The sequence below is a fragment of the Megalobrama amblycephala genome, linkage group LG13 (genome assembly GCF_018812025.1).
Source record: "Megalobrama amblycephala isolate DHTTF-2021 linkage group LG13, ASM1881202v1, whole genome shotgun sequence".
NCBI lineage: Eukaryota > Metazoa > Chordata > Actinopteri > Cypriniformes > Xenocyprididae > Megalobrama > Megalobrama amblycephala.
Window position 1 is genome coordinate 21391131 of NC_063056.1, and position 22874 is coordinate 21414004.

Sequence of the window (22874 nt, forward strand, 5' to 3'; positions counted from 1 at the left end):
AGAATAATGAAATTCTCCATTGGAGAGAAACGAGAGGAGGAACAGTGTGTTCTTAGTCTCAGTTGTGCGTATTTCTCTTCATTTTGTCCTGAGCAAACATGGACTGTGTGACAAGACCCATCACCCCGTGAGGAAGAATGAGACACAGTAATGAGACAGGGAGAGTAAGAAAGTGAGAAAGAGAAGAAAACAGCAAGGGAGGGTGAAAGAGAGAGAGAGACACTGAGAGATTAAAGCGGCGATAACCTTGTTTTTGTCCTTAGGGAAACCAAGAGATGGAAGCCCTAACTTCCTAAAGGTCAGTCACCATAAGGAATACCTTCTGTAGACAGAACGGAGAGCACGTCAGGGTATTCTGTTCGTAATGTCAAGTGTTTATGGTAGAGATAATTCATGAAGTTTCTACCTCTTTCTTTAATTGCATAACGGAGGAATTGCATAGTCACAGTGACCCTTATCAGCCCAAGGCGGTCTAAAATACTTGGAGGTCCAATAATACCCGGATGAAGCAATCCGTTAGTATTATCATTCATCTTAATAACAATATCCCTGCTGGTGTGATTCACCTGGTTGTATGCGATTTGAAATCTGCTATGCAGTTCTGGGAAGTCTATTTCTCATAGAGAAATTAAAATTTGTTCACTGGTAAAACATCTACTTTTACAAAATATTAGCCATTTATAATGTTACTTGCAAAAAAACGGACCATTGCCGCAAGAGGTGTGTTGTAATGATGACGCCAAAGCTGAGATCGTTCGCCAGCTAAGTGGAATGTGATTATGATCAAATCAGAACAAAAAATGCATGAGCTGGTTTCTCGAGAGAGAAAGCGCAGATCATAAGCAAACTTAAGTTCTCCCAAAAATGAAATTTCTGTCATGACTAACTCACCCTCATGTCATTCCACACCCGTCATATATATATAACGACTTTATTCAACAAATTTGTCTGTCCCTGCCATTCTCATATGGTAATTAGTTGAATAAAGTTTTTTTTTTTTAGTTTTTGACCATGATGTTTTTACTACTTTTCTGGACCTTGATTGAAGCTAATTTCGTTGCCTTCATTGGAGGATGAAAAAGCCTCTCGGATTTCATCAAAATATCTTAATTTTTGTTCCGAAGATGAACGAGGGTCTTATGGGTGTGGAAGACATAAGGGTGAGTAATTAAAGGGATAGTTTGCCAAAAAATGAACATTATCCCATGATTTACTCACCCTCTAGCCATCATGTATATGACTTTCTTCTTTCAGCCGAACTCAATCTGAGTGTACCGTCAGGATCAATCAGACACAATTATTCATTAATGAATAATCATTCATTTAATGAATTATCCATAAACTCACTCGATCAAAGTTCTATGAACCCATCCCCCTAAAACTGCAACTAGCATCCTAAACGTAGCTAACACACAGGCAGAACTAGGTGGGAAACTGGGAAACTGATAAGAACTTTTACGATCAGAAAGACTAGCGACTCTGAATTCATTCTTTCTAAGAAGGACAAATAAACCCTATGAATCCTATATATTCTATATATAACCCATTGAGATATGTATAAACATGTATCCAATTTTCCCATCTCATGACTTTCCTTTTATAGGCTTTATTCTATGTATTCTCTCTTTTGAACTATTTTGGTATTAATGTTCCAGAGTTGCAAATGTATAGTTAACTGAAATCACATGGGTACCATGTTTGGTATCTGCGGACTCCAACTTTCGTTTCCTATTTGGTAATTTATGTTACATGTTACTTACTCTGTGACACTTTAGTATTATAAGAATCTAGAAGGTTCTTCTCTCATTCATCCAATCCAGTGTCTTATGCTAATATCCTGCCAAAGGCACAAAGACTTCCCTCTGAGGGGGCAAACTCCTTATTGGCTCAGACACCTCAAGAGGGTGTGACATCTTCACCCCTTAAAATCACTGATCACAAGATCAAACTCCTTCCTCTCCTTTTTTACTGACAAATGCTGATGTCAAGATGACGCTGTAAGAAACTAGAAGCTTCTAAGGAGGGGTTTGGCCTAGACCTTCCATTTACCAAAGATCCTCTGAATCCAACTTGTTCTCTTTCATCAAGACAATATCAGCAAAGATTCAACGGGAGCCTCCACAAATTGCATCAGGACAGTTTTAATTCAACTTGGAGAGACATGCAAGTATCAAACTTAGTCTCATTATCGGATACATTGAGTATCCTTACCCCTATTAAAGAAGGGCCTGTTAAAACTAAACTGATGGTTTGCTCAAGGCTGTTGATCTGCTGAATGTCAAACAATGCTGTAACTTCTTGCTTTCCTGTATTCTGCTTTAGCTCTCTCTTTCCCTTGGTAAACTGTATGCATGTATGTGTGTGAATGTTAGAGTAGTTAAGTGTTTAGTCTAGTTAATAAAGTCTTGTTCACGTAAAGTTGTCTGTGTTTCACGCTCATATACTGGAGTCCCTATTCATGCAGATCCTGACTACAGGCTCTTAGTAGTACTGTAAAATAAGATTGTTATTTCCCATAACCTGGAAATGAACATTTCTTAGAATTAATAAACAATTAACACTGTGTGTTCATTGGACAACAGGTTAATTGATTGTAATATTAATTTTATTACATTAAGTTATTTGGATCAGTTAATAAAATTATTTATAATTATGTTACAATAGTACACTATCGAAGACGAGGAAGGCAGGATAAGTAACAATAACGTAGTTTAATCTCATAGAGGAGTCAGGATACAAAGTAATACATGTAACATCAAACAATACCGGACGCTGGACTAAACACAGGGAGGAACTTAAATACACAAACTAATGACAAACAGCTGAGGGTGTAATCAGTGTCCATGGTGAATGATGAGTGGCGGGAACAAAACAAAGGATCACGTGACAGTCAAAGACAACCTAGACGAGACAGTAGATGTAACATTAGCTCCCCCCTCCGGCAAGGCGCGTCCTCGCGCCGTGGAGGAACATCATAGGGGTGGCCGGAGGGGGCTCTGGAGGTGGACGGAGTGCTGGTGATGGAGTGATGAAGGGAGGACGACGATCCCCTGGTGGCGTAGGTAGATGACCGCTGGCACAGACCCAGAGCTCCCCAGATCCGACAGTCCACGGCCGGGTAGACGGAGGACGGAGTCCAGAAGCAGTAGGGCGGACTGACGGCTTCTGGGGGATGACCGACGGAGACTCGGCAGGTGGACACTGGTGCGCAGACGGAGAGCTGGTGAACTCTAGCGACGTCGCTGGCCTGGGAGACTGCAGCGATGTTCTGGTGACGATCAGCAGAGGTGGAGCTGGAGATCTCGAGGGCTGCGGTGACGTTGGCTCGACCGAGGACAGAGGCAACTCCGAGGGAGAGGAAGAGCCCTCTGTAGCTGAAGGGGTGGAGGGACGGAGAGTAGTCGACGTCTCGTAAGTCCGTAGCGGAAGAGGGGGGATGACTGACCAAGGGGGAGGGAGAGGGAGAGCGGAGGAGCCGTCAGACGGAGGGTCTCCGGCGGAACCGTAGGTGGGAGGAGCCTGGACGGAGCCGACAGGTCGACGGGCCGAGATGGAGTGACGAGCAAGGCAGCTGGAGGCGGAGCCACCGGAACCTCTGGCCTACGTGCTGCTGGTGGGAGTGTGACCTGTGGCTCAACGTCACAGGGGTTCCCCGGAGACGGTGCAGGGCAGATGACATCCAGCAGCGATGTACTAGGAGGACTGGCTGAGCGAGATGTTAACTGTGTCGGTAGAGAATCTGTAAATAAAACATAGTCCATGGTAATGTCTCTGTTAAGTAACAAGGATGAAAATGATGGGTGGGTTTGGGTGGGCGTTGACTCATCGCTGAAGTCAATCAGCCAGTCCTCCCTCTCTGTAGTCGATTCCCCCTCATCCGCAGATGTCGTGGGCTCACACCCCTGGTCAGACGTCTGGTGGAGTTCCACTTCCTGGGCGCTGGTCACTTCTGTCCTCGGGGTCTCGGGATCTGGCTGATCTTTAGCTGCCGGTGGTAACTCTCCGTCTGCGGGGGGCTCGCACGAGTACTCCGCGGTCCGTGGGGAAGATACGGGCTCTGGGTCTGGCTGTGTTCTGGATCGGGGACGAACACTCTCCAGACACCTAACGATATATTCCCTCCAGTCGAGTCCGGAGGTGTCTGGGAGGTCCATGGGATGATGGTAGTTGGCCCCGATCCAGAACAACGACTTCAGGGTTTCGTCGTCGAAGGGGCAGGCAAGTGCAACACTGATGAATTCCTTGGTGAACAAACAAAAATCGTGGTTATTCCGTGCTACGAGTGTGAACATGCCGCCGAAATCCATTTTCAGTATTTGGTCCGGTATTCTGTTACAATAGTACACTATCGAAGACGAGGAAGGCAGGATAAGTAGCAATAACGTAGTTTAATCTCATAGAAGAGTCAGGATACAAAGTAATACATGTAACATCAAACAATACCGGACGCTGGACTAAAACAGGGAGGAACTTAAATACACAAACTAATGACAAACAGCTGAGGGTGTAATCAGTGTCCATGGTGAATGATGAGTGGCGGGAACAAAACAAAGGATCACGTGACAGTCAAAGACAACCTAGACGAGACAGTAGATGTAACATTTAATTATATCTAGTTATGATTAATTATTAATATTTCTTTTGAGCTAATTTGCTACACTGAGATATATTTAAAAATATCCATAGTCCTCCAAGGTTTATAATGGTTGTGAATGGCTGCCCAAATTTTGAAGACAAAAAAATGCATCCATCCATAAAAAAAATTAATCCATACAACTCCAGGGGGTTAATAAAGGCCTTCTTAAGCGAATCGATGTGTTTGTTTAAGACAAATATCCTTATTTAAAACTTTATAAAGTAAAATAATGAGCTTCCGGCGGGACAGCTATATGCATTAGACATAAGTCCAAAAAGCGTTAACTTCCACGACGTAGCACACAATGACATGACGTGACGTACTAGCGTAGTACGTCATGTCATTGTGTACTACGTCACGTATGGCTGTCCTGCCGGAAACTCGTTATTTTATTTTATAAAAAAAAAAAAAAAAAAACGCATCGATTGACTTCAGAAGGCTTTTATTGATCCCCCTGAGTCGTATGGATGTATTTTATGTCTTCAAAATTTGGACAGCTATTCACTACCATTATAAACCTTGGAGGACTATATTATATTTTTAAATATATCTCCGATTGTGTTCGTCCGAAAGAAGAAAGTCATATACACCTAGAATGGCTTGAGGGTAAGTAAATCATGGAATAATTTTCATTTTTGGGTGAACTATCCCTTTAATGACAGAAATTCCATTTTTGGGTGAACTAACCCTTTAAGATGCTGCAGAAACATTACACCTCACATCCTGATGTCACATGTCTTTACGGGATCTTTACGGGATGTGCGTGAATGCACCCACAGATTCTGGAAAATCATTGGTAGTGTGAATGAACCAAAATCAAATGATCCCGGGACAAATTATCCATGTATTTTCCATAATCTCTGTGTGAAAGGGGCTAACTACTACATTTGAATGGCTATTAATGAAGAGATGCTTTTTGCAGCCAAATGGAACCATACTAATTAACCAAATCTTGACCGCTTGAGCTGGTCTAAAGAACCCAAGATTTGTCCCTACAACTATGCGTCTATACTCAGTACTTGAGCCCAATCATGTTTATTTTTGCTTCACGAAAATTCTGTTCCTTACTTTGTGCCAAATCATGCAGCTGAAGAATGGATTCAGAATTTATGAGTATTCTCACCCAGTCCAATCAGACCACTTAGGCAGCCTCTTGACAACTTTATCTCTGTCCTGCCACTTTAAAGGCTAAAGATAATTTCTAAACGAGAAAGAATTTGGCATCATTTACCATAGTGGCCAGGTGTGCGCAATAATTTGAACTCAATTTGAAATGGATAACTCGTGTCAGCCAACAGTGTACTCACTTACCAGGTGACATTAAGTCAACAGCTCTACTATTTGAAGAGAGCCAACTAGAACATGATGAGCCTGGTGGTCTACAGAACAAATAGACCAGGTGTGTTGAACAGGTGTTTTAAAATAACCAGTGTTAACAAACCAAGGAGGCCTATAATACATGAAGAAAACAATCCATTAACATTCCCTTTTATTTCAATGGCAGCTGCTCTACTGGCACAGGAACCGCAAGAAGAACATGATTATAAATATGTCATCTTTGCTTATGATGGACATTTGGCTGTGTGTGCCATGTTGGCATAACTACCAATACTGATTTGCTGATACACTGCAAGAACATGCATGGTCCAAAGCCTTCACAAGCGACTACCCAGAGCTGAGGAAGGCAGAGGAAGTTACACTCAGAGACGAATCAGTCATGGTGGGCCACCTGTGGTACCACATCTGTCACATTAATAAAACATATTCCTGATCCCAATGCCCATTCTCATATGTCTACACAGTAAATATTATATTATTTCACACCTCACAAAATGACCTGCACAGCAATCGGGCACTTGGCCACCATCACGTTCAGATGGCAGAAGATCAATAATTTCGCTCCTACATCATGAATGATGGAAAATGAAGCTTATTTGAGCCGAAGTGCAAGGCACTAAAAGAATCACTTGCCTCCCTCTGGGGTCAGTGGTCTCGTCCGCCTACTTTGTGTCTTTCTTCTGATGCTGGATCTGCACACATTGGCGGTGGGAGGGCTGACTCACCGCCTCATTGCACTGAATGGCCTCTTATGGGTTTAATTGAACATGAACAGGAGCTGTTGGAAATGCAGTGTGCGTGTGTAAGTGTGTGAATAGGTATGCATAACAGGGCCCTCTTTAGCTGTCATCTATAAAAAATTGCATGTAATGGCTCATCCCTTTAGAAGAAAGATGAGAGGGTGCAATCACTGTCATCAGTGACTACAAGCTGACAATTGGGCCAACAGACAAGGTTATTATACCTCACCCTATGTTGGAAATCCTTTAGCGATCACAGGACTGTCACAGGAAGGGAAGCGTGCGTTGTTGTCAGATGCTTATGTCAGAGATGTCAGAGCCTCCGGTCCCCTCACGCAAAGCCTGCTAAAACACCTGGCGATACAAAAAGGTGCCCTCTATCAATCACAAGAAAAGCGTGTGGGAAGCAGTGACATCAGCGCAAGAACATCCTCTTCTCGTACTGCGAGTTCTTACTCGGGTTAATTGCATCTTTATTTTTCCCTACGCATCTTGTTTCGTTCTCAGCACGGAAGGCCATAATTTAGGGGCAGCGAATTGAAGCTTCAGCAAGCTGTAACAGTAGGTACATTTCACTCTGCAGAGACCCTCGCTGGAAGGAAGGGGGCAGGAAGGGAGACGGGATAGGAAAATCAATAAAGTCATCAAACATGAATTGCACTCTGAAATGACTTCTTAAGTCCCATCAGGCAGAGGTTGAAGAGTAGAGGGGACCTGGGCGATGACTTTTAAATGTCCTTCAGTGGCGTTGACTCTCAATCAACCTCTGTTCTACCTTCACTGAATGGAGCACAACACTGTAAATGTGTTTGCCTATTCTCAGTCCCCTTTTATCCACTTCAAAAACACAGACACAATGCCTCATTACCACCATTCAGCCTTCAAGTCCATTGGGCTCTTTTTATTGTGGATGTTACTTTGGCCATATATTCAAAGATGGTCAATAATTCAGAATTTTATAACAGACTTTTCAATTCATGAGTTTGAATCAGAATCACAGGAAGAGGAATTATGGAACTGGATTCAAAGATATTCAACACGGTCACACATTTCGTTAGTCCAACACAAGTTTTATAAAACATTTTTGACTAATTACGCCTATGAATTTATTGAAATGTCGATGCACTTTTTCTAAATTAATTTCAATATGGTCAAAACGATTAACCACAGATTTTAATTTTGCCATATAGTGCCACAATACACAAATTATTGATGATCAAAAAATATACATTCAATATGTTCACATTTAAGCATATAATATAATATAATATAATATAATATAATATAATATAATATAATATAATATAATATAATATAATATAATATAATATATTATAATATACTTTGACCTTGCACACTGGGACACCCTGGTACTGTGAGTACCCATATTTGTTAAACATTCACCTGAATGTCTCTGTTCTGCTTAAATTTTAATATTATTATATTCATAATATTAATATTTTTAGAGCCATGTACCATGGAAACGTGGTTATATGCATCACACTGTTCTTTTAAAACCATGCAATGGCTCATCCAAATTCTAAAACTTGTGATTCAAACTGTTGATTCAGTGGGGATGTTTAACCGGAGGCATTGATTATTCCATAAATATATGCTATGCATTGCCAAAGAGGATAGCTGAGAATCTGTTTACAACATATTGTACTCCCACTCAGACCTGATAATAATTCCCTTTAAAAAGATCTGAACTTTTTTTTATCCAGCTTGATAGGTTGACTCGAGATCTTTGTCGCAATCAAGACTTAAACTGTGCACACACACACACACACACACACACATAGGCATTGGTGCACCTATCATTATGAGTACATTAATGGTTTTTAAACTGTACAAACTGCATATTCCATCCCCCTACACTAACCCTACCCCTAAACCTACTCATCAGAGAAAACTTTCTGCATTTTTACATTTTTAATAAAACATTGTTTAGTATGCTTTTTAAGCCATTTTAATTACTAGGACTCAGTTAATGCCCTCATTAACCACACTTACGTTGTAGCACCAGTGTAATACCCATGTCATTATACTCATATGCATATTTGTGTCCTCATAAATCATATAAACAAGCACGTGCACACACACATTCTGCACATTTTTCTATTTAAAGCCAGAAACTTTAGATCTTGTACTTGATGATACACTTCAAATTAGCATAATTATCTAAAGACGCTGCTCTTGAACCTTTGTGACACTTTCAATTTACCAGAAAATCACCTTTTATTTAAAGCAAGAGGTGACATTGTTACATACCCAGTGTATAATCTGTAAGAAAAGCACCATCCCTCTCTGGAGGATTAAATGGCCTCATATGCCCTTGTCTGTTCCCACGCTAGGGGTAAATAAAGGTGAATTAGCGAGATTACTCACTTATCCTAATTAAGCTGCTGTAAATGACCCCTTGACAGCGGCAGAACTGCCCTTATGAGCTTCTAACTGAGGCGGTGTAGGAGGAGCCCTTCCTGAACATGGCTTTTTATTTCTTTGAGTCACAATAGAGACCCATCACGCCTCTGAGGGTTGAGAAAGAAAAATTACAGAAATAATTAATTCCCAAACACTTGTGTACTCAGACACTTCTTTACACTCACACATGTTCCTACACAAACGTGAGAATATGGTTGTGTAGATTATCCTTAAAAAAATGCCCACACACATCATTATAAAGAACGCTGTTAATTAGTTGCACCTGGTGGCTTCGTCTCAGAGGAAGAGACGGACTATTATTGCGGTCCACAGTTGAAGGGCACCAGTTAATCTGAAAAATGGACCTGAATGTGAAGGGAGGAAATAAAATGTGGGCCAGTTCAAAAGAAGTTTCAGCTGTTCTTTGATCCATTAAAGCAGAAAAAGGGGACTAGAGAATGTAACACAAAATTTTGATAGCCTGTACTCACAAATATTGCACTAAAATGTAGTCCCATCAAACTCAGAAATTGTTTTCCATTAACACCTTCCACTTTGTTTTTGTTTTTTCTTTCTCTATATCTGTCATTTTGTGCAGTTCTGCACATTCTGGGGTAGTAACCGTGTTTTTGACGCTGTGGCCAGCAGCTGGCACAGCCTTTTCCAGCTGCCTTTAGCAATGGATTCATGCTGAGAAATGACCAGCTCAGCAAATGACACACAGCAGACAGAGAGGAAATAAGAAATCAGGTTGCTTTTGCCAAACAAAAACCCTTGAAAATGTTCAAATGGACTCTCCACATGGAGAGTTGTGTATAACTCAGTCATTACGTTATGATTTTTAAAGGGATTTTTCTTTGTCGTTCTTTTGAGGCTGAATTCTACATAAAGAGCCATACATCAGGCTTAAAGGTCCTGTTTTACATGGTTTTTTGAAGCTTTGATTGTGTTTATAGTGTGCAATATAACATGTGTTCATGTTTCGCGTGTAAAAAAACACAGTATTTTTCACATAATTTACTTATCTGTATACCGCTGTTTCCACTGTCATAAAAACGGGCTGATGACTTCCTTGTTCTATGAAGTCCCTCCTTCAGAAATACGTAACGAGTTCTGATTGTGCCAGCGGTTCCTGTGTTGTGATTCGACAGCAGTTTAGCGAACCTTGCCCAGAAAGGTCACGCCTCTTGCCATAACGTGGAGATGCATGCGCTCAGTGTTATTGTAAACATGTCTTTAATTTTACCCTATCAACTTGAGCCGGAATCAGACTCGGTGATTGGACTGCGGGATGAAAATAACAGCGTTTCGATGACATGGCGACAAACACACTCTACAAACGCAACTCTTGTGTATTCCTGTGGGCGGAGGTTAGTCAAAAAACTGTTTTAGTGACGTCATTAAAGAAGGAAGTAGAGGGATGTAGTCCAAACTGGCCGTTCGATGTAGGCGACTTCTGTTAAATAAAATATCTCGCTTGGCATTGAACTTTGAGCTTTAACATTTTACAGATTTTATTTATACTCTAACAACAACATGACACACTAACTAAAGTTTGAAACATGGGATCACGAAGAACGGGACCTTTAAAGATGGCATCAATGGAAGAATGAAAAAAGCTTCCTCAAAACCCTTAGGCTTCCCCATTTAAAACAGCAAAGTTTTTTTATTATTATTAATTGATACGCTGAAGTTGGACACAAAATCAAAAATGAAAAAAAGACAATAGTCAGATGGGACAAATCAAACTCAAACAATAAAAAAAATAACTTAAGGATAGACGAAAGGGGTGAAATTATATTACCGCTTATATATTACTATATGTATTATATTACATCCACAGCCTTTCCTCGGCTGTTCAATCCAGAACACTGAGCTTTATACTCAGCCTCCACTGCAGCATAACCACTTGATCAATCTGATTGGTTCAGAGGGAGAGATGTATCTACAGGTAAGTGGAGGCTGATCAGTGCTGCGTTTCCCAAAAGCATCATAAGCCTAAATATCATAGAAAACTTTGGCACCAATGATCTGTGCAATCGGCAAAACTTTGTTCAGATGATCCACCTTAGACATTCTACTATCTACAAGTAGCTTTGCAACTACATGTCAACTATCAGTCATTAGAGTATTAGTAGACTGTCTGCTTAATATCTGCTAACACTTTATTTGACTCTCCCCCATGATATTCTACTCTCACTGTAAGTAACTTTGCAACTACATATCAACCAGTGTTGCCAAGTCTGTGGTTTTCCTGCAGAATTGGGCTACTTTAACACTGTTGCCGCGGGTTGTTTTTCATGTCCGCGGGTTGAAGTGACCCCAAATAACATAATATTTAGCCCCCAGAATGCGGACTATAGAAACTATAAAACTCAAAGCTAATTTAAAATTACAAATAATGACAAATAATACACTAGTATACTAAAATAGCACCGTAAAGCTGTTACTGTAGCTACAAAACTGCTACAAATGTATAACATAGAAAAACACATTGGCCTCATGTTTATGTGTCCCTCAATCCCCAACAGCATCTTTTGAGAGCAGTTTTATCTAATAATTTCATTGATTACCATCCACTCATAACAGCCTCCATCTCCCACTGCTGCACATCTGGTACATCCACCACTGATACTCAAGAGCACTTCAAGTGTTCCACTTCCCTAATGTGCGCGCGCACACACACACACGCACACACACACACACACACACACACACACACACACACACACACACACACACACACACACAGGTTTGTTTTTGTGAATTGTGGGGACATTCCATAGGTGTAATGGTTTTTATACTGTACAAACCATATTTTCTATCGCCCTACACTACCCCTACCCCTAAATCTATATCACAGAAAGCTGTCTGCATTTTTACTTTCTTAAAAAAACTAATTCTGTATGATTTATAAGCCTTTTGAAAAGTGGGGACATGGGGTAATTGGGGTAAAGTCACCCTCTCCTTGTAATACCTATGTCATACCCATTTCATTATACAAATTTGTGTCCTGATATGTCACAAAAACACACACACACACACACACGCACAAAGTTAGCAGTGCATCAACCTGCACTCTCAGAAAAAAATTTATAAAAAACGTCTCGGTTACGTATGTAACCCTCGTTCCCTGAAGGAGGGAACGGAGACGTACGTCAGTAGTGACCGACGAATTGGGATATCGCTTAGAGAGCCCTATCATCTTCGTGTAAACTAAAACAAGCCAATGGAATTGGCGTGCGATATTTGCATAATGCGCACCGCCCCCGACAGGTGTATATAAATAGGAAGCGGATGCAATCGCACTCTGTTTTTCGCTGAGGAGACAACTGGTGTCCGCGCTACAGCGAGGGTACAGAAACTGTGGCGACGGGACATACGTCTCCGTTCCCTCCTTCAGGGAACGAGGGTTACATACGTAACCGAGACGTTCCCTTTCAGTCGGTCACGTTCGACGTACGTCAGTAGTGACCGACGAATTGGGATCCCAACTAAAGCGCCACAGTTACGAAACCCCTTCCAGTGCCCAGCGCAAGCTCAGCCGCCCATAGCACCGGCTGGCGGTGAAGGGGGCGAGCTTACACCGAGAGAGTCTACTGCTGTCTAACCACTACCCACTAAGTAAACTAGACACACTGGGGAAGCGAACCCGTAAGGGACGCTGCGGAGACCACTACCTACCCAATGGGGGAGGAGTTTACGTGGGAAATACACACATGGACTGGCCCGGGGGGCAGTACGCATATGGAGTCCCTGGGATGGCTCCACCTGGTAGGGGGAGACTCATCTGACAGGTGACAGCAGAGCTGGCTCTGCTAAGGGAAGACACGGACTCGGCCCGTAGGGAGTTTTAAACCGTGGAAAATACACATATGGGACCGCTCACGTAGAGGGGTCACGGCATATGGGCCCCAGCCAACAGACAGCGTCAGCGACGGATGTAGGCCTGGCATCAGACACTCCGCAATGTCCGAGCCGAAGGGGGAGGCGGAGGAGCTCGACAGGGTTCGCCAAGCGGGGAACACGACTGGAGAGAAGTATGCACGTATCCGGCCAGTGGCGGGAATGGCATTGCAAGCCGACACTTAGAGTGGGTACAACACGTCTACCGACTAGTGGATGCGAGTACACGTGAAGATACCGGCTCTACACGTAGGCTATAAAACCTAGCGAACGTGTTGGGTGTCGCCCAGCCCGCAGCTCTACAAATATCTGTCAGCGAGGCGCCATGAGCCAGCGCCCAGGAAGAGGCCACCCCTCTGGTGGAGTGGGCTCTCAACCCGAGCGGGCAAGGCACGCCCTGGGAATCATACGCCAAGGCGATGGCATCCACTATCCAGTGGGCCATCCTCTGCTTGGAGACAGCCTTTCCCTTCTGCTGGCCTCCGTAACAGATGAAGAGCTGATCTGAGGTCCTGAAGCTTCGCGTTCTATCCACGTAAACGCGCAGAGCGCGGACGGGACAGAGCAAAGCTAGGGCTGGGTCTGCCTCCTCCGAGGGCAGCGCTTGCAGGTTCACTACCTGATCTCTGAAGGGAGTGGTAGGAACCTTGGGCACATATCCAGGCCGGGGTCTCAGGATGACGTGAGAATCACCGGGCCCGAATTCTAGGCACGTTTCGTCGACCGAAAATGCATGCAGATCCCCTACCCTCTTCAGGGAAGCCAATGCAACCAGAAGAACCGCCTTAAGAGACATAAGTTTCAGGTCGACTGATTGCAAAGGTTCAAAGGGATGACCCCGGAGAGCTGTGAGAACCAGGGTCAAATCCCAAGAGGGTACGGAGGAAGGGCGAGGAGGATTGAGTCTCCTGGCCCCCTCAGGAATCTGACGATCAGATCGTGTCTCCCCAGGGACTTACCCTCAACTGCATGGTGATGTGCGGCAATAGCGGCAACATACACCTTGAGGGTGGAGGGAGACAGCCTTCGCTCCAACCCATCTTGCAGAAAGGAAAGCACGGATCCGACCGAACATGATCGGGGGTCCTCTCGGCGAGAGGCGCACCATTCGACGAACAGGTTCCACTTCAACGCATAGAGATTCCTAGTGGAAGGAGCTCTAGCGGAAGTGATGGTGTCTACAACCGCTTGCGGGAGATCACTCAGAACCTCCGCATCCCGTCCAGGGACCACACGTGGAGGTTCCACAGATCGGGACGCGGGTGCCACAGGGTGCCCCGTCTCTGAGTCAGGGGGTCCTTCCTCAGAGGAATCGGCCAGGGAGATGCTGTCGCGAGGAGAATGAGGTCTGAGAACCAGGTCCGAGTGGGCCAGTACGGAGCCACTAACAGAACCTGCTCCCCGTCCTCCCTGACCTTGCACATGAGTTGTGCGAGAAGGCTCACTGGGGGAGACGCATGTTTGCGCAGACCCGGGGGCCAGCTGTGTGCCAGGGCATCCGTGCCGAGCGTGCCGCCGGTCAAGGGAATAAAACCACTGGCAGAGGGCAGTTTCCGGGGAGGCAAACAGGACTACCTGGGCCTCGCCGAAACGCTGCCAAATCAGCTGGACCGCCTGGGGGTGGAGCCGCCACTCGCCCGCAAGTAGATGCTGCCGTGACAGCTCGTCGGCTGCACGGTTGAGCACACCTGAGACACGAGTGGCCCGAAGGGACCTCAGAACCTTCTGACTCCACAACAAGAGATGGCGGGCGAGTTGCGACATGCGACGGAAGCGTAGACCACCTTGACGGTTGGTGTACGCAACTGCCGCAGTGCTTTGTGAGCGGACTAGAACGTGCTTGCCTGACAACAGCTTCTTGAAGCGGGCCAGCGCAAGACGAACCGCTAGCAACCCGAGGCAATTGGTATGCCAATGCAGCTGAGGCCCCGTCCAAAGACCTGTCACTGCATGCCCGTAGTACGTGGCTCCCCATCCCGTGGCAGAGACATCTGTGGAGACCACAGCGTGCCTGGACACTCGTTCGAGGGGTACTCCGGCCCGCAGGAACGAAGGGTCCAACCACCGGACAAGGGTGCGACGGCAGCTCGGTGTCGCGGGGACACGGAGCGTGCCGCACTGCCACGCCCATCTCGGGACCCGGCCGCGGAGCCAGTGTTGAAGCGGTCTCATATGAAGCAATCCGAGCAGCGTTACCGCGGCTGCAGATGCCATATGCCCCAGGAGCCTCTGAAAATCTTTCAGTGGAGCCGCTGTCCTGCGCTTGAGCGAGCTCAGGCAGTTCAACACCGACTGGACGCGCGCCTCGGTGAGACGCGCAGTCCGTGCGACCGAGTCTAGCTCGAGACCGAGACAAGAGATCCTCGACCCGGGGGCGAGTTTGCTCTTGTCCCAGTTGACCTGAAGACCCAACCGGCTGGGAGCTACAACCATGTTGGGTAGGACTTTGTACTGACATGCCCGACCCTCGAACGCAGACCGACCTAGGAAGGGTCTGTGTCGAGGCAGAATCGAGACATGAAAGTACGCGTCCTTCAGGTCCATTGCTGCAAACCAATCCTGGGGACGGTCCAGGATTGGCCGTAGCCCACCGCCCTTCTTTGGTACAATGAAGTAGGGGCTGTAAAACCCCGACTTCATATCGGCTGGAGGGACCGGCTTGATTGTATCCTTCGCCAGGAGGACAGCAATCTCCACCCGGAGAACAGGTGCACTGTCCAACGACACCGGAGTGAAGTGGACAGCCCTGAAGACTGGGGGACGCCGGGCGAACTGAATCGCATAGCCGAGTCTGATAGTACGAATGAGCCAACTGGACAGGCTGGGGAGCGTGATCCACGCTTCCAGACACTGAGCCAGCGGGACCAAAGGCACCACAGACGCACCGGGGGTGGGGCAGCAAGGCAGAGAGGGACCCGACCCGGACGGCTTGGGGGCGGCCCGGAGTGGGGTCGGACTCTGCGAGGCAGCAGTGTGCATGGGAGACAGCGCACGGGGCGCGGTCTGCACCAACACACTGCCACCTGCTGGCGAATGGGGAGGGAGCTGTCAGCGGCGAGGCGGAGCCTGGCACACTGGCAGACACCCCTTGTTGTGACCTGGAGTTTGAGGAAACTGCTCTTTTTGTGAAAAAGTGGGTACCGCTGGACTCCAGAGAGCCAGCGGCGGTGGACAGACAAACACAAATTCCCCCCGGCCCTCCTCCGGGGGTGGGAGAGATGGTGGAAAACTCTCCCGAAGAGCAAGATCCTTCCCCTCCAGGTTGCCCGTCTCAGTGCCGTGTCTTGCTCTTGCGTTTACCACCGGGCTTAGCGGAGACGGGCTGGGCACCACGCCCGCGACCGGCACCCTGCTGTCTGGCTGGTGTAGGCTGCTGCTTTGCCGTCTTAGCAGGGGCGGAGGACGATGCAGGCGGGCGCCCTCGGCGACGAGCGGGCTGAGGCTGAGCCACGGGCGGCTGGGTGGAGGCAGCAGCGGACCGCCGTGGCATGACGTGACTGATAGCCTCAGCCTGCTTCTGTGCAGCGGAGAACTGTTGGGCGAAGCTCTCCACCGCGTCGCCGAATAGGCCGACCGGGGACACGGGGGAATTTAGGAACCGCTGCTTGTCGGCATCCCGCATGTCCGCGAGGGTCAGCCAGAGGTGGCGCTGCTGGACTACCAAGGTAGACATCGCGTGACCAACAGCGCGCGCTGTCACCTTCGTTGCCCGGAGGGCAAGGTCAGTGGCAGCGCGCAGCTCCCCCAGCAGCTGTTGGTCAGGACCTTCCTGGGGCATCTCCGACAGCGCCTTTGCTTGGTGAACCTGCAAGAGGGCCATCGCGTGCAGGGCGGAGGCAGCCTGCCCACAGGAACTGTAAGCTTTCTCAGTCAGACCGGCTGAGAACTTACAGGCCCGGGACGGGAGACGCGGCTCACCACGCCAGCCAGTGGCTGTTGGACACAACTGCATCGCAACAGACCGCTCGACTGGCGGGATCCTCGCGTACCCCCTGGCTACCCCGCCGTCCAGGGAGGTGAAGGCGGACGGGGGGCCAGGCCTGGTACGGGCACTATACGGTGTCTGCCAAGACCTGGTCACCTCATCATGCACCTCCGGGAAGAAAGGCATTGGGGCGGGACGCTGGGGCTGCCCAGCGCGACCCCCCCCCCAAGTACCAATCATCCAGCCGAGATGGGCCGGGACAGGGTGGAGGGTTCCACTCGAGCCCGACGCACAAGGCTGCCCGAGAGAGCACAGCCGAGAGTTCGGGATCCGACTCGGCCACCGCTACCGTCCCGGAGGGCGGCAGCGCGTCCGGATCTTCCTCCCCCGAATTCTCAAACTCGCCTTCCGACGCAGCGACCGACATCTGATCCTCCGCCGGCGCACCAAAGGTAACGGCTGGACAGTCCGAAGAGGGCCCAGCGGAAACCAACGGGCGAAAGATGGGTTGCAGTGCTGGCGAGGGGGCAGGGGCCCGAGGAGCGTTTCCGCTCGGCGGGGGAGCCCTGACCGTTATCCTCAGGCCGCCCTCCCTATACAGCGCCGTACCGTCCTTCCGGTTCCCAGGGCCGGAAAAAACGGTCGTACGCGGCATAGGAGAGGGGACTCCCGCTTCCTGAGACTTCAGGAAGGAGAGCCTCGACCTCAGCACTGCGATGGTCATGTTCCCGCAATGGGAACATGAACCATCCACAAAAGCTGCCTCAGCGTGCTGAACGCCCAAACACGAGATGCAGCGATTGTGCCCATCAGCAGGGACCAGGGAACGACCGCACCCAGTAACGCACAGACGAAATGACATACTGTCAGGGTTCGTCTGTAAAGCTCTTTTAGAAGGGGAAGTCAACTCACTCGTGCTGAAGCACCCAGGGAGCGACGCGATGTGCCAGGTACACCACTCCCTGACACACCGAGGAACCGGCCCAAATCGCTCACACACACACTCTTTGTGTTGCTGTGAAAACAGCAGTTTTAGAGCTTATAGCTCAGCTCCTCGGACACTCGTGACCTCGCTGAACGTGCCCTCTTCACCAGCACTGAAGCTCGCTGTAACCCTCTTCTTGAGGCAATGTTTTAATTCAAAAAACAAACGAAGAAAGGAGTCTTCAAACAGGACACCAGTGAATGGCTCCGAAGCGAAAGACAGAGTGCGATTGCATCCGCTTCCTATTTATATACACCTGTCGGGGGCGGTGCGCATTATGCAAATATCGCACGCCAATTCCATTGGCTTGTTTTAGTTTACACGAAGATGATAGGGCTCTCTAAGCGATATCCCAATTCGTCGGTCACTACTGACGTACGTCGAACGTGACCGACTGAAAGGGAACTTTTTTTACAGGTTTTTACCTTTAGGTGTGCTTGTCACAGGGGCAGTACCCTTAAATGGTCATCTTTGTACCTTATTTACCCCTTAAAGGTTCATAGTAGTACCTTAAGATATGTATTGCTGCTCTCATGTAATAATATGCCCCTTTTTGGCGGGTCACAAATGGCCCCAGTGACAAGCTGTTGTACTTGTACCCCTAAAGGTACAATTCTTACACATTTTTTCTGAAAGTGTGCCAATACAACGATCCAACAGAACATTTCAGAAGATCTAGCAAACTCCAAACTGTTACATGCTCTGTGGCAAGAACCACCACATGAATGATGCCTGCTTCTAGTCAGAGATGAATTCCTTATCATCTTCCATCATCGAGAGACAAAAGAAGCACCACTCATTTATACCGAGGGTTCTGACGGCAGGAGATTAATCAGCACAGCCAGGTCAGGGGCAATGGCACGGATGAACAGTCACATGAGAACACCGCTGGGTCTCAGTGGAGAGCCAACTTCCTGCTGAGACAGGAAGTGTTCTCATCTTTGAGCCAATCAAGATGTAATCTGCACTGCTGTGTCATGCAATAGTGGCCTAATTCTGACAAGCAGGGTTGTCAAGAATGGGTTCTACAGTACAAATTGCAATTTGGCTTAGTGTGATTTCTCAAATCACAAAAGCTGCAATTTAATCAAGTAAATATGTGCTGCAGTTTTCCTTCAGAAAGTTTGATTGTTAAACATTTGAAAATGAAGACAGCTATAAATATTTGTATTGCAATTTTACAGTTGTAATTTAAAATTATTACTATATTATTGTTATTACTTTTTTTTTTAAATTGAACTATTACAATAGTAATATTTCATATATTGTTTATATTTAGTGATGATAATAATAATAATAATTAAATTAATTTTTTGCTGCACTTTAAATCTCAATTTTGAAAATCACAATTATTTTTTTTTCTCCTCAAACCATGCAGCCCTACCAGGTGATCAAGGTGCAATATATAAGCCTAATTTACTAGAAAGTAAGTGTATTTGCACTAAAAGTCATGATCATTTTAAAAGAAATTAAATAATTGTTATATTATAAATATATAATGTCATATTAAACAATATTTAATTCTATTTTTTTTTTTCCATCTAGAGGCCACAGAGTCCCACCATAAAAATGTTATCCCAGGCATCATGAATTTTAGTGATGTCCTTGTGTTCAAAAATATTTCTGCGATGAAGACCACCGACACTATACATATTCTTTTGCCATTTTATGATTGCAACGAAAATGCCTCACCTAAGTAATTTTTCTTTTCCTGCTGTGTTGATAAAACTGTTATGAAGCCCCTTTGGTCACAGCAGCTACGGTCCAGTGAGCATCACTGAGTATTAGGCAACAACAGCAAACTCTGATCAATAATTCCAATTTAATGAAACTGTATACGCGTCAACACCATATGGATTTTTGCTTTATGGCCAGGACCTAGAGGTCATTGTTAGACAATAAGGCTTGAGCCGTCATACCGAGGAACATGGATTAAAGTCCAAACTCTCCTCCCAGGAGCTGATTTTGATGAGCTGTCAATAGATGCGGCACAATGAAGCACCACAGAAATCTATGCTCAATGACACATTAATGTTATTATCTCCCTGTCACACTAAACAAGCCGTTCACAGGAGCGGAGGGAAAAAATTACAAGCACGCTGAAGTAGCTCATTGCCTGCCCTCACCCGTTACCTTAATAATAAGGTATTGATTGGATTTGCACAGACGGAGCTAAAGGTTCAAGAGCAGGAAAAAAACTGGAACATGTCATTTAGAGAGTAAAATGGCTATTAAGAAAAGCACACTTACTCATGGGGTTTACAATGGTGCACATAAATGTCACACCAGGTTACGGCTACAAAAACACTTTGTTTTCTGTACCTGTGCCATGGTATGTAGGAATCTAGGGCAAGGAAAAAAGGTGAGAGAAGCAATAAAATAGTTCATTATAGGAATGGACCTTGTCACTGCAAAATGGGAATTTGATTTGCTTGTGTAGGTAAGTGTGGGTCAAGGTTTGACTGGTTAGCATGGTCCAGGTAGTCTCTGCTGGTCAATGTCATAACTACACCATCTGGCTGCAAAAAAAAAGCATGTTTCTCCATTGATACCCTAAAATTCTGCAAGCAACATATAATATGCAAATGTTTCAGTATATAAGAATGCATGGTTTACCAATTGTTCATAGCATATCTAATTGTTTGTGCAGTGTGTAAGCTAAAGTATAGCGTGCTTACAGTTTGACATGGAGGCACTGGCACGATCACTTGCATTTTTTTCTGATAACAGTGGAAACAATACTTAAAAATACTTAAAATAGTAATTTTTTGGTCATACAGATAAGAGTAATACATCATTCAAAACTGTAAAGTTCTTTATGTATATTTATATACTTTTGTTTGTGTAAACTCACAATAACAAGAAAATGTTGTGCCTTTGTTAAATAAAGAAAACAAACAGGGTGTGCTTTCTGCTGTCTTGATCTCCCTGAACTGAGCGCGTCACAAAAATGAACTGAAACTCAGTGTATAGGCTACTTGCCTCAGATACATGATAAATATATCTATAGAAAACCTGAAATGTCTACTTTTAAACAAACCAATTCAAATCGAAAATAATTACTCTCTGCTTATGTAATCCATATGAAATGTGCATTTCTCGCTATAGGTGTGTCCACTATACTGCGATGGCGAGGCAGCATCGTCAACTTCATTTTTGCAACCGACACCGACTCAGAAAACACTAGTTTATTAATAAATAATTAAAATGTCTCCTTTTTGTTCCCGATACATTCATAATCATTACTTTTGCCGGTTCTTTGCGGCAAGCTTTATGTGTGCACTTGAGAGCACTCATTATGGTTTACTATTCTCCTCAGTATATATTTAAGTAATTAAATTAATATAAACATGCAATTAGTCCACTAATGGCTTAAATGAAAGACTAATAGTCAACTAGGAAAATCTTTAGTCCAGCCCTAGAAAAAAAAAAAAAAAAAAAAAAAAAATATATATATATATATATATATATATATATATATATATATATATATATATATATATATACACACATCAGGAAAATTATAATTATTATAATTATAATTATAATTATAAATATATAGCCTAATATAAATATATAATTATTAGTTATAATTATAATATAAATGAAACTATTCATATTATATCTATGTAATTTAAAAAAAAAAATAAAATTATTAGCTATACAGTTTTGGACAATTTTTTTTTATATATATATTTTGAAATATTTAAAGAATTTTTTTTTTTACCATATGGGTTCTGTCCAGAGATTATGTTCCAGTCAAGCAATTGCCTTTTGAGATGAATAGGAATGGTAACAGATACCCTGCTTTAGGTATTATAAACATCCTTGGCTGTATGCTGGAGAAAGAGAGGGATACGGAGGACAAAACAAATAAGAGGTCAGAATGAACATGTATTTTTGTCTTTGCACCCTAAGCAATATTATTATTTTACCACCGGGCCTTCAATTACATTTTAATGACCTAAAGCCACAAAGTATGACAAATGCTGATCGATTAAGGTCAAAGTGTATGGAGAGGCAAAGAATTAAGTCTAAATTAGAGAGCTCTCCTCCACATCCACCCCAGCGACTGTAAAGATCCTACTTTGCACTTTTTCAAAAATGGGACAGAAAAAGGCAGGAATAAGCGCAGTCGCGCTCATCACGTGGCTTTGTGTGACATTTTTGGAGGATGGGAAGAAGGGTAGATCACTTAAGCAAAAGGAAGTACAGTGGGTGAGAGAAAAAAAAGAGAGAGAGAAGAAGATTTCAAGCCTGAAAAATAATCACAAATGAACTTGAAGCAGTAACACCACAATGACCCAGCTATAGCCCCCCCAACCTCATATTTATTCATCAGATACGGCTTTACGATCTTTTTATGGAAAACTCAAACATTTTTCAAATGCTTTCCTTGGTTCACGAACCAATCCGGCACATTTGAGTGTGTGTTTGTGAGTGAGTTTCCCCTGAAAACCCATTTTGAGCTACACACCTCTGTTCCTAATCAATGATCTTATTATTTTTGATGCACTCCTCTTACTGCCAGGAGCGGTTTAGCCAATAAATACAAGTCCCTATATCAGTCACTCTCTCACTCTGATCAATCTTTGTTCTGCTATTTGAGAGAAAAGCTTTAAACGCGGATCTAATTTTGTTACACCAAAGAGACTTATAGGTGCAGGAAAATCTTTGTTCTAGTAGATCTGAGACAAAAGTTTGCTAGAGGAGTTTTGAAATTAAGTGTTTTTAGATATTGGTTTCCTTGCCCACTTGTGTTGCCCGTTGGGGCAGATAAGGGTTTGCGGTCTTTTTTCTGTAATTTTTCCAGACTTGCCCAAATATTGACCTGTCAGTGCAGTATATCAACTTTATTAATGAGCAGTTTTCTCTTGGGTAAAAACAAACAGTTTTACTTGCCAACTCTGATTATGTCAT